At 41.4% G+C, this 13,335-nt stretch overlaps 1 protein-coding gene across 2 annotated transcripts in view; it reads left to right on the top strand.

The window, feature by feature from the left end:
• Window positions 1–309: 309 nt before the first annotated feature.
• CILK1 (ciliogenesis associated kinase 1) overlaps window positions 310–13,335 on the top strand; it is a 73,971-nt gene continuing 60,945 nt past the window's right edge. For both annotated transcript variants that reach the window (XM_023742662.1, XM_004388727.2), the window contains exon 1: window positions 310–520. The gene's annotated coding sequence lies outside the window, so the exon portion shown is untranslated. The remainder of the gene's footprint in view (window positions 521–13,335) is intronic.

The following is a 13,335-nucleotide window of genomic DNA, read 5'->3' as shown; positions in this document are numbered from 1 at the left end:
TTCTCACCATGATTACCTTTGGTTAAATGTTCTCAGAGCATGCATCCACACGTTCCATTTCTAAATTTTTATACTTGATACAGCCGGTCGTTGGAGGTCATATTTATGGTGGGCTCGCTGCAGGGATCTTGGGCTCTGTCCTGCCCTTTGCCAAGAGCGCTCAGAGCGGCTCCACGCCGCCTGGGCTGCCTGGCCGCGGTGCAGGAACGCGCATGGCCAGCGAGGGGAGCTGCAGGGTAACTTTTCCCAGGGAAAGCAGCCGGTCGTCCCCACTAGAAGCCACCCTGCCTTTTGTTTGTTTTCCTGCCGGAGGCTGGAAAGCGGCCGGGTTCCTGCTGCACTGCCATGCGCCGCGCGGCCCGAGCGACTCGCGGGACCTCCCAGGCGTCCCTGCAAGGACCCCTCGACTTCTCCTAGCAGGGTTCGCCTCCATTTCCAGTTTCCGAGCGGGCTGCTGCGCCCCGCTGGCCGAGGAGCTGCGTTCACCGCAGTGGCGGGCCCCCGCCTGCGTTCGTGGCCAGTAAGTGGGAGTCAGGGATTTAAGGGCTTCTGCTCGTGACCTGTCACTTGGGGTGGTGGACTGGAGCTGCGGAGGAACCCCTGTCTGGTGGCCCTGCGAAGGAACGGAGGGGAGGAAAGAGGTTAATGGGCTGCAGTTTCTTTTCGCGATCATGTGGATCTCTTCCTCCTGGCGTGAAAACTCGCGTTTCTCGGAGTCTGTAAGGTTGTGGTTGGTGTTTACCGTTTAGTCTTAAAGAGGAGGATGAGCCTTGCCTGATTTGAAGCCCCTTTTGGGGGGCTGTGAAGGAGTTGCTCTTGGAATTTTCCTGACTAGGCCCTTGGCTGTCCCGGAAGGGGTCTGAGCAAGAATCCTCATACACTTACGTGCAACCATTTTTCACTGGTTTCTTTTTGCTCTAATTTCTTTCTTACTGGTCTGAGTAGATGTTATGAGAAGGACATTGAGGGATTTTTCCAGAACAATCATTTCTTTTGTAACGTACATTTTAAAGTTTGACTTTGACACTTTAACATTAAAGGCTTACTTTTAGGTTTATATTTAAAGTAGTTTAATGCATCATTCTACACAAAAGAGTACTTATTTTCACTTATAATAAAAGGAATATTTGCTGTTGCCAAAGCTTGACTATGCTGAGAGAATACCACCTTGAGTTTTGCATGCTGGGCTGATTGCTCTAAGGTACTGTGCTTGTGTTTTTTATTTTGGCCTGGAGCACTCTTTGTAATAATAGAAGTTTGATAGTTACAGTTTTCATTTCTCACATTTTCCAGTGAGTGGGCCTTCAGGATGTGACCCCAATAGTGAATTGTACCATTGCTGAATATAACATTAAAATGAGCTTTAAACTTACGTAGTCATCATATAAATTGTTAAGAATTTGTGTCTCAGTCATATGCCATCTGTGCTAGAAGTTAATATATGCATAAATATGCACATTTGAAATAGTTTCTCAACAAAGCCCTGTAATTTGATAAAGAGTGTTTAAGGCTTTTCTATCTGCTTGAGGTCTACTTGAGGACCCGTACTTGTACAAAACTTGCAGTGGCCCTGCCCACTTTTTGTTTCCCCCTTTCCACATTGCCTTGTTGCCTTCTCTAATCCAAAGTCAGAACTGGTGGCTTCGCAGGAGTGGGGCAGCCACGTTTCTTAATGAGACTGGTCTAGTGTCAGATGGTGGAGGGGTGTGTTGGAGGGTTGATGGAGCTGGTCTGAGTAGGCAGACCCCTGTAATCCTTGCCAAGGGAACTCAGCATTTAGTCACAGAGGAATGTGTGTGTGTGTGTGTGTGTGTGTGTGTGTGTGTGTCACCAAAGTCTCTCACCTACAGAATATGTGCAAAATGAGCTACCAGGATAAAGAATGGGCCACTTGGGGTTTCATTTGTTGACTATTCAGCATCATCAAAGCTGCTCCCTTTAAAACAAAAATTATCAAACCCTTTTTTATACTTTTTGTTGTGTGTCGTATTCTTATTACTTTTCGAGGGACCTAGTAAAGATGGAAGTAATTTCAGTCTTGAAACTTTGGAATTTAACTTTAACCATCTCTTCCTCCATCTTCTTCATCCTTTATATCAGTGAGTCATCAAGACCTTTGAGATGTGCTGTGTATAGATCCCTCCCTCTGTTCTGATCCTGAGCCTTGCCCTTCCTCTCTCCAGTAGTGGAGCAGCCTCTGAGCTGGCCTCCCAAGCCTGGCTCTTGGTAAGACCTCAATAAATATTTGCTGAATGAATGAATGAATGAATGAATGAATAAAATGGCTCCTCTGTCTGGTCTGGTCAGCATGCTGTTGCCCATCTAATTTTTTTAAATGATCACATCATCTTGTATTCTATTGCCTTGTAAATCTTCAACTCCTCTCCATCGTCTGCTATCTCAAGACCAAAATAATTGGCCTGATTTTTCAAGGCCTTCAATTATTGGGCCTAACGCTTCCTAAGTAAATCCTATTTTCAGTTCAGCCGTTAGAGCCTTGTGCTTTATGCAGTTTGGTCTTCCTGCTGTCCTGCCAAGGGGACAGGCTCACTCCCACTGGGTGTCAATGCTCATATAGCTCTTCTAGAAACTCGTTCTCTTTGTTCCACTCTCCTACCCAAATCCTATGCATCCTCCCAGGAGGAACCTGAAATCGACTTCTTTCATAAAATCTTCTCTAACTACTCATTTCCCTTCTTTTTCATTAAATTCCTAAGATACTTGTTTGTTAGCCCTTCATTATATTGGTTGTATTGATCTCTCCTTGGTTTAGTTCATTTTAAGCCTCTTTAGGACAGGAGCCATATTTAATGCATGGTAATGTGGTATTATGGGCTTTGGAGTCAGCAGAATTGGGGTCAGGGCCTGACTCCACTTAGTTGTGTGGCCCTGTGGAATTCTCAGTCCTCCGATATGTAAAATAGGGGAGATGCCTCCCCCTGCTGGTTGTGAGATGAAGATGATTTACAGTGTCTACACAGTGCCTGGCATATGCCTTACAAAGGTTTGCTCATCCCTCCACAATGACTAGCAGAGTCCTGAACAGGTAGCATATACAGTATTTGGTAAATGTTTGTTGACTGACTAGTAGACCACAGTCATGGTTCAACCTGGAGGCCCAGAGACCTGGAGCAACCATTGCAGTGAATCCTTAGTGAGTGTTATCCTGCCCTTCCTTAAAATGGCTTGAGCTTAGGCTATTCCTGGCTACAGCTCAGCTTCTGGGATCTGTTGCTATTTTTCCATCTGAATCTTGCCAGGAACGCTACTGCCTTTTTAATTTTTTTTTTTTTTTCATGCTGCTCTTGTGTCAAGCTCCTCCATTTCATTTTGTAGAATCTTGCAGAGTTGTAGTTGTACCTAACCCTTCTACTGATGTCTGCCCTTATAAAATGCATTTTTCTGCATGTAGGGTATGTGTAAGTGTGTGTGTTTATGGCAGGGCTACCTCCCTAGTGATTTCTTGGCAGACTCCTCACTGCAATGACCTTTCTGTACAGGTTGATCTGTAAGCTCATGAATGGTACCTCACTTAACTGTGGATTCTTCCACCAGTGGTCTTTGACAACCATAGTGTTCTAAGAAAGGCCAGTGACTAGAGCATCAGAAATCTCCTCTCTGTGAACTTCAGTGTTTGTGGTTGATGTGGCTGACTGGCGGAATGCATAAACAGAGGTGTGCCTAATAACTTACACACATATTGTCTTGGGGTTATATTGTAACCGTGTCTTAGATTATAGTTGTGCTGACTTTTGAAACACAGTTTTAACTTTCTTATCAAAATACATGTCTTCTTGAAGGTTGCTTTATAAAAATAATTTGATAAAGCAAATTATTTCCTGGGGTGAATTCACTAAAATGCTAAAGAAGTGTTATGGCAGGGAAAAAACAAACCAAACCAAACCAGGATGTCCTTACTTGCAGCCAAAAAAGTCAAAAAAACAGCGCAGGTTCATCTCGAGATGGTCCCCAAGGTTGATATGGGTAGTCGTTCTAAGTTTTTCTGCTCCTTGCCAACTGTTGACAGATCTTAGGAAAATACTGAATACAAGTGGAAAGTTTTCCATTTCTGATTTCCTCCCAAGGAAACTGAAATGTCCCTGCACATGAAGTAAATGCCTGACCCTTTGTGCTTGGAAAATTGAAACCTGTGTACAGAAAGAATGTCTCGTGGTGGGGCTCATCTGTGCAGACTGGAATTAAATCCTGTGTGTGTTGATTTGTGAAGTTGTCTCAGTTTGAAGAAAGCACGTCTTTGAAGATCTGCCTTTTTTTTTTTTTTTTGGTGAATTAGCAATATATGCATATACTTTTTACCAAAAAAAGGTGTGGTAGGAGCTGATACATTTTTGGTAAAAAATTAAAACTTTTATTATATTTACACATTAAAAAAAATGCCACTCTGAAGGTGACATGAATTCTATTACTATTAGTTGGGTCTCTGGATCTCAGCTTCCTCATCTATAAAGTGAAGGTCCCTTACAGACGAAAATTCTAATTTTCTTTTTTGTCTGAAGTTTCCTGAATGTAGTGCTGTGCCTGTGTTGAATTTACGTCCTATTGAACTTAGCCTGTAAGTCCACACTAATTAGCATTTCGTTGTATGCAATCTTACTTTAGATTTTTCCTGGATTTTATGTTTACCAGCCTAACTTAAATTTTAAAAATTGGAAGGACCACAATAGTGTCTTTCATCTCATTGGGTACCTTTTCCACAGTGCTGGGAGTTCTTAGCAGCCACTTGATAAATATACCATGATGGCGGAGGGCTTGTGAGAGCCCTGTGTTTTTGAGGAAAGATAAGTGTGTGTCATTTTTTACCTTTCCATAGGTGTAGTATGACCTGTGATAATGTTCTGCTAACATGTGACTGCCCGCAGGATTACTGTAAAAGGTAATGGCCCAGAACAAAGAAGATGAAGTGCTAAGGTGTATTCTCCAACTGCATATTCGACAATATCATGGAGGTTACTATCTGCATGAACTTGTAGTTCCCTGAAGATAGTAGTTAATGGTTTTGTCCTCTTGGGCACTGCTTTTGTTTTAAAAGTGGATTGATTAGAGATTGATTTAGCTACAACAAAGCTGAGTGAGAAAAAAGTAAGATACACATACCTACGTGTTATCTTGACTGTTAAAAAGCAAATGTTTTTCTAAAGTAGTATAATGTTTTTAGAATAGTGACGGATTCATGTTTTTTGTGCTCTAGTTTCAATATGGTACAAAGTTTTTGTCCAGTTTTGCAAAGAAGCAGGGAGTGAGGGTCTGGGATGGCAGTGGGATGGGGTTGGTGGTACAGGAAGATCACATACGGTCGACATTGCCCTTGACAAATCTGTAAGTGGCTCATTCATTCATTCAACAAATCTTTATTGTGAGCACCCATTGTGCCAACCGTAGGCCAGGTATTCTTCTAGGTGCTAGGAATACAGGTAGCCCCTGAGTTACGAACATCCGGCTTACATACGACTCGTAGTTAAGAACCAACGCTGGTAAAGCCTGTTAAAAATTTGAGGTATATACAATGGTTCATAATAACAAATGAGTGCTACTTTGCAATTCATCAAAACATTATTATTACTGAATCATTATGTTAAAGATGTTTTAGTGTATCTGGAAGTGTTTAATGTTATGTATAGAAAGGTACACTGTATTATATGCTACGACAATCATCTAACTGACGTTAGATACGAACTGCACCTAACTGTTCCGACTTATGTATAAATTTGACTTAAAGACAGATTTAGGAATGAAACTCATTCATAACCCAAAGTCTGCTTGTACAGTTGTGAACATAATTCCTGCCCTCGCAGAGGTTATATTCTAGGGATAAACACAGTTTGTGTATGTAACCCTGTAACCTAGGGGTAAATGAAGGTTATGTGGAGAGTGCTGAAGTGTTTCTACTTATTTGCAGGATTTCCTGTTTCAGGAGGCGGCAAACTGTTGTCCAATTCCTGCCCACTGCCTGTTTTTGTAAATAAAGTTGCACTGAAAACAGCCATGCCCGCTCCTTTAGGTATTGTCTATAGCTGCTTCTGTGCTACAACGGCAGAGTTCAGTGGTTGCAGCAGACACCATGTGGCCCACTAAAATATGTACCCTCCAGCCCTTTACAGAAAAAGTTTGCCAACCCTGTACTATTTTATTTTTATATTAAGCTTTCACCTCCTTAACACATTTTACTGTTTGTTGCTATACATGATAGTGATGCATCTTACTCTGAGTGAGATCAGTTCCAAAGTTAAATGTGCAGTGATATTTGTATAGCACTTTAATATATGGTATATTCATATTCGGAGCCCTGGTGGCCCAGTGATTTAGAGCTTGTCTGCTAACCAAAAGATCAGCAGTTTGAATCTACCAGCCACTCCTTGGAAACCCTATGAGGGACAGTTCTACTTTGTCCTGTAGGGTCTCTATGAGTCGGAATTGACTCGACAGCAATGGGTTACGGTTATGTTCATATTCACTTCCTCCATCGTTACTTACTCCTACCTTGCCTACCCCTAAAACACAAGACAGCAGTTAGGCAAAGCTCCAAGCTGGGGCCAGGACTAGTTTCACCCTCCACAGCCTTCGTTCAGCCAGGGAACCCTCACTCCAGCTTATCTACAGTTTCACACAAGTCAGGGCTGAGTTATTCCTCATCTAGATCTTTAACATTTCACTTTTCCCTCAGTTCTCCACAGTCCATAAAAGCCACATTAGGGATGTGTCCTAGTTTAAAAATAATCTGCAAGTTATTGAAGACTTGTTTTCAAAGTTTAAGGCACTAACATCTTTGATATTGCAGGAGAAATGATGGGAAGTTGTGAACCCTTCTCATGGGTCTAAGGACCCTGGTGCCTGTGGAGATCTTTTCTCAGAATCTGGGTTGATCAAGGAGAAGGGGGTAAAGGCATAAAGCTGTTTCTTGGGAATAGAAGAGGGCACAGCAGATAACTGATTTTCTTCACTCTCCTACTCTAGTTGATGCAAGTAGCTGAAAGCATCTTTAATGTATCCCCCTTTGTCAAAGTAGGAGTCCCTGGGTAGTGCAGATGGTTAAAACACGCAGCTGCTAATTGAAAGGTTGGAGGTTCGAGTCCACCCAGAGGCACCCCAGAAGAAAGACCTGGCAATCTACATCCAAAAAATCAACCATTGAAAACCCTATGGAGCACAGTTCTACTCTGATACACACGGGGTCGCCATGAGTCAGAATTGACTCCATGGCAACTGTTTTTTTTTCTGTTTTTGTCAAGATAAAAAGCAAAGCAAGTTCTGTATAAAGAAAGTTCTTTGGCTTTGTAGCTGCTGTCCTCAATGCAGAAAAAAGCAGTTCTAAGAAACAAAATGCTTAAAAGTTTTTTTGTTTTTGTCGTTTTTTTTTTGCTTAAATTTGTACGTGCAGAAGCATTAGGCCCCACAGAGAAAAATAGAAACACAGATGTACTATTTGTAGTACTTTTTTTGTAATGAAATACACACTATTAGCTTACTCTTGTAAATTTATGATATTTGAACCTAAAATTGTTGTTACATGCCATCAAGTTGGTTCCGACTTGTAGCCACGCTACGTACAGCAGAACAAAACATTGCCTGGTCCTGCCGCATCCTCACAATCCTTGCTATGTTTGAGGTCATTGTTGCAGCTGCTGTGTCAGTCTGTCTTGTCAAGGGTCTTCCTCTTTTCTGCTGACCCACGACCTTACCAAGGACTGGTGCCTCCTGATAACATGTTCAAATTATGTGAGATGAAGTCTTGCCATCCTCACTTCCAAGAATGGCTGTACTTCTTCCGAGACAGACTTGTTCATTCTTCTGGCAAGCCATGGTGTATTCAATATTCTTTGCCAACACCATAATTCAAAGGCATCAATTCTTCTTCATCCTTCCTTATTCACTGTCCAGCTTCCCATGCGTATGAGGTGATTAAAGTATCATGGCTTGGGTCAGGCACACTTTAGTCCTCAAAGTAACATCTTTGCTTTTCAACACTTTAAAGAGGTCTTTTGCAGCAGATTTGCCCAGTGCGATATGATGTTTGATGTCTTGACTGCTGCTTCCATGGGCATTGATTGTGGATCCAGGTAAAATGAAATCCTTGACAACTTCAGTCTTTTCTCAGTTTTTCATGATATTGCTTTTTGGTCCAGTTGTGAGGACTTTTGTTTCTTTAGGTTGAGGTATAATCCTTACTGAAGGCTGTAGTCTTTGATCTTCATCAGTAAGTGCTTCAAGTTCTCTTCACTTTCAGCAAGCAGGGCTCTGTCATCTGCATATCACAGGTTGTTAATGAGTCTTCCACCAATTCTGTTGCCACGTTCTTCTTCACATAGTCCAGCTCCTTGTATTATTTGCTCAGCATAGAGATTGAATAAGTATGGTGAAAGGATAGAACCCTGATGCATACCTTTCCTGATTTTAAACACACAGTATCCCCTTGTTCTATTTGAACGACTGCCTCTTGGTCTATGTACAGGTTCCTCATGAGCACAATTAAGTGTTCTAGAATTCCCATTCTTCGAATTATTATCCATAATTTGTTATGATCCACACGGCTGAATGCCTTTGCATAGTCAATAAAACACAAAACATATTTCTGGTCTTCTCTGCTTTCAGCCAAGATCCATCTGACATCAACAATAATATCCCTCCTCTTCTGAATCTAGCTTTAATATCTGGCAGTTCCCTGTTGGTATACTGCTGCAACTATTTTTTAATTTTCTTCAGCAAAATTTTACTTATTGTGGTATTAATGATATTATTCAATAATTTCTGCATTCTATTGGATTGTCTCTCTTTGGAATGGGCACAGATATGGATCTCTTTCAGTCAGCTGGCCAGGTAGCTGTCTTCCAAATTTTTTGACATAGACGAATGAGCACCTTCAGCGCTGTATCCATTTGTTGAAACATCTCAGTTGGTAGTCCATGAATTCCTGAAGCCTTGTTTTGTGCCAGTGCCTTCAGTGCAGCTTGGACTTCTTCATTCGATACCATTGGTTCTTGATCATGCGCTACCTCCTGAAATGGTTGAACGCCGACCAATGCATTTTGGTACAGTGACTGTATGTATTCCTTCCATCTTCTTTTGATGCTTCATGTGTCATTCAATATTTTGCCCACAGACTCCTTCAAAATTGCAACTTGAGGCTTGAATTTTTTCCTCAGTTCTTTCACCTTGAGAAATGCCAAGCATAATCTTCTGTTTTGGTTTTCTAACTCCAGGTCTTTGCACATTTCATTATATAATACTTCACTTTGTCTTCTCGAGCCGCCCTTTGACATCTTCTGTTTAGTTCTTTTACTTCATCATTTCTTCCATTTGCTTTTGCTACTTGACATTGAAGAGCAATTTTCTTTTGGCATTCATTTTGGCCTTTTTTTTATTTCCTGTCTTTTTAATGGCCTCTTGCTTTCTTCATGTATGATGTCTTTGATGTCATCCTACAACTCTGCTTGTCTTCAGTCATTAGTGTTCAGTGTGTGAGATCTGTTCTTGAGATGGTCTCCAACTTCAGGAGGGATATACTCAAGGCTATATTTTGGTTCTTGTGGAGTTGTTTTAATTTTCTTCAGCTTCAACTTGAACTTGCATATGAGCAGTTGATGGTCTGTTCTGCAGTCAGCCCCAGCTTTCTTCTGATGATATTGAGTTTTTCCCTCCTAGAATAGGATGTGTAATTTCATTCCAGTAAAGGTAAAATGGGTCTGTCGAAGAGCAAAGTAGAGTCTCTGTTAAAATTTTAAAGCAGAGTTTTATTGAAGGAGTAAGGCAATCTGCATCAGGCCACACTTCATGTAGATTCACTAGAGTATTCTGGGCAAAAAGGAATTTTTCATAAAGTTTAAGTACAGAAAATACAGGAACTTAACAAGGAAAAAGTGATGTTTGGTTGACATTTACAAAATCATATTTAACAGACACAAGGCAGTTATGAGATCCCTTAAACCTTGTTTTGTTAATCATAAAGTTTGAGTCAGTTAACGTCTTGCTAATCTATGGCTCTTTTTGGGATCAGCCTAAGTAAGTGTTCTTCCTGGGAGCATGCTGTGAGAGCAATGGAGGGGAGGGGAGCCCGCAGGCTGGCTAGCTGACTTTTGAGAGTCAGCTCAGAATGAGTAGTGAACAGCAAAAAATGGAGTCCAACCTATGTCTTGGGCAGAAGTTCTCCTTAAGCCAAGCACCTAGATTTTGGGGCTCCTTTACAAGAACTCAGAAATGTCATGAGCTTGTCATTTAAGTGGTTTTGCATTTACTCTAGGTTTCCTATCAGGACAGATGAAAATAACAGAATTTTTTCAGTCTAAAACAATTAAGGCTATAAGGGGAAAAAGTTCCTCACAAAGGCCTGAATGGTGTTGTTGGGGGAAAGTTATTGGTAATGAAATCTACTCCCAACCCAGAAAACATCTCCACAAAAATAGAAGAGAAAGAAAAGCTTTATTATTGAATAAGAATTAAACCAGAATGTGATGCTTTTGGTGGCAATCCACCAAAGAGATTGCAAAGCCGGAAATCTTAACCATTATATAGATAAGTGGGTACAATCATTACATTCCTGTTTTAAAGATAATTGTCTATTTTCTAATCCTTCTGGCCCTGACGTGAGTGTTGGGCCACCTAGTTTATGCTAATCTTCCAGGAAAAACTGGATGGTAGAGAGAGAAGAATTGCCTGAATTTACATTTACATACTTTTTAGAAAGACAATTTACACATTATCTAAAGTGACATCTAAAGAAGGCAGTAGAGTAGGGGAGCGCCTTCCCCTATTTTCACCAGGGGAATTTACCCATTTATTTTCCATTTGTACTTGTCATTAAACATAAATGTGGCTGGTTAACCATACCTCCAAGTGTATTACAAGTTTGCATAGATTTCTGTATCTTAAAAAACGAGTAATTGTGGCTTTTAATTCAACGACTCTCAAGGTTTCAAAATAAACAACCAACTATAATGTTAGTCCCTGCCCAGGTCTGTTTTCCAGGCTGTAAATGAGCAGGGCGTCGTACACAAGCTGCTGGCCATTAGCAGATGTTCTTTGCCTCCAGTGAGGACTGAACCCGAGGGGAGGGAGTTGGGGCAGATTTGCTGGGAATCTTTGAAAGAATGATAAAGGGTACAGCCTTGCCTGGAGGCCAAAGGATCTGGTAGCCTTGAGGGGGCCTTTCTTGATTCTCTCCCAGACTCAGTAAGTCCAGCATTACTGTCCATGTGGCCTGCCTGCTAAAGCTGTTCTATAGTACTTAGGATTCTTCCACTTTAAAATGTTGCTGTCAGGTCAAACAATTTGATTATCTCTACTTTGCACATGAAGAAATAAATATAAGCATTAAAGAGTTTGAGGTACCCACCCAAGGTGGCACCGAGAATAAATAGCAAAGACCAAAATCCAAATTTTGATCATTGTCTTAGTTTCTTAGTGCTGCTATAACACAAATACCACAAGTGGGTGTGTGTCTTTAGTAAACAGAAATTTATTTTCTCACAGTTTGGGAGATTAGCACCGGCTCTAGGGGAAAGGCGCTCTCTATCTACTCTGGGGGGAAAGCTTTCTGTCAGCTTCTCTAGCATTCTTCTTGACGTTCCTTGGTGATCTCCAAGTAGCATCTATATTCTGTGCTAATCTGCCCCTTTTATATTCAAAAGTAACTGGTTAAAGACATACCTTACACAGATACGGCCTCATTAACCAAAAAAAAGAAAACCCTATTCCCAAACTGGATTACAACCACAGGTGTATTGTTGTTATTAAAAAATTCGATGTCGTAGAGTCGATTTCGACTCATAGCGACCCTATAGGACAGAGTAGAACTGCCCCTCATAGGGTTTCCAAGGAGTGGCTGATGGATTTGAACTGCTGACCTTTTGGTTAGCAGCCAAGTGTTTCTCCATTGTCTTTCTACGCATGTAGTCGATTTGATTCCTGTGTATTCCATCCAGTGAGGTCCATGTGTATAGGCACCGTTTGTGTTGTCGAAGAAAGGTACTTGCAATAAATAAGTCTTTGGTCTTGCAGAATTCTTTCATGTGATCTCTGGTGTCGTTTCTATCACCAAGGCCATATTTTCCAACTACTGATCCATCTTCTTTGTTTCCAACTTTCACATTCCAATCACCAGTAATTATCAGTGCATCTTGATTGCACATTTGATCAATTTCAGACTGCAGAAGTTGGTAAAAATCTTCAATTTCTTTATCTTTGTCCTTAGTGGTTGGTGTGTAAATTTGAATAACAGTCGCATTAACTGGTCTTCTTTGTAGGTGTACGGATATCATCCCATCACTGACAGCGCTGTACTTGAGGATAGATCTTCTTTTAGACAATGAATGCAACGCTATTCCTCTTCAATTTGTCATTCCCAGCATAGTGGACTATATGATTGTCTGATTCAAAATGGCCATTTCAGCTCACTAATGCCTAGGATATAGATCTTGATGCATTCTACTTCATTTTTGACGACTTCCGATTTTCCTAGATTCATACTTCGTACATTCCATGTTTGGATTATTAATGGATGTTTGCAGCTATTTCTTCTCTTTTTGGGTTGTGCCACATCAGCAAATGAAGGTCCCTAAAGCTTTACTCCACCCACATCTTTAAGAGCTTGGCTGCTAACCAAAAGGTCGGCAGTTCAAATCCACCAGCCACTCCTTGGAAACCCTATGGGGCAGTTCTACTCTGTCCTGTAGATTTGCCATGAGTTAGAATTAACTTGATGGCAACGGGTTTATTTATTATTTATTATTTTTAGTGCCTTCCGACCTGAGGGATTCATCTTCCAGCACTGTATCAGACAGTGTTCTGCCACTATTCATAAAGTTTTCACTGGCTAATTTTTTTAGAAGTAGATTGCCAGGTCCTTCTTCCTAATCTGTCTTAGTCTGGAAGCTCCACTGAAACTTATTGACCATGGGTGACCCTGCTGGTATTTTAAATAGCGGTGGCATAGCTGTTAGCATCACAGCAACACACAAGCCACCACAATGCGGCAAACTGACAGACAAGTGGTGAGGATTTATAAAACATCTTTTTGGGGGACACAATTCGATCCATAACAACCATTCAGAATCTTTGAGTACCCGCTATGAGCAAACTCAGTGTGAAGTGTGAGACTACAAAGATGAACGAAGTGTGGTGAGCGTCCCAGCTGATGTGGGAGGCAGGCCTGCATGTCACCATGGATGAAGGGGCTGGCAGCGAGGTGAAGTCAGGGCACCGCGGCACCCCGGAGGGAGCCTTTAGCTGTGTCTGCCTGTGTGGGTTGGGGCAGGAGGCTCTGAAGAGGTGATGTGTGAGCTGGACTTTGGGGAGAGAGAAGGAGTAGATTTTTTTTTTTTTTTT

Source organism: Trichechus manatus, unplaced genomic scaffold (assembly GCF_000243295.1).
Source record: "Trichechus manatus latirostris isolate Lorelei unplaced genomic scaffold, TriManLat1.0 scaffold00215, whole genome shotgun sequence".
NCBI lineage: Eukaryota > Metazoa > Chordata > Mammalia > Sirenia > Trichechidae > Trichechus > Trichechus manatus.
The sequence above is the reverse complement of the archived record's forward strand: the minus strand, read 5'-3'. Positions and strand labels throughout refer to the sequence as shown.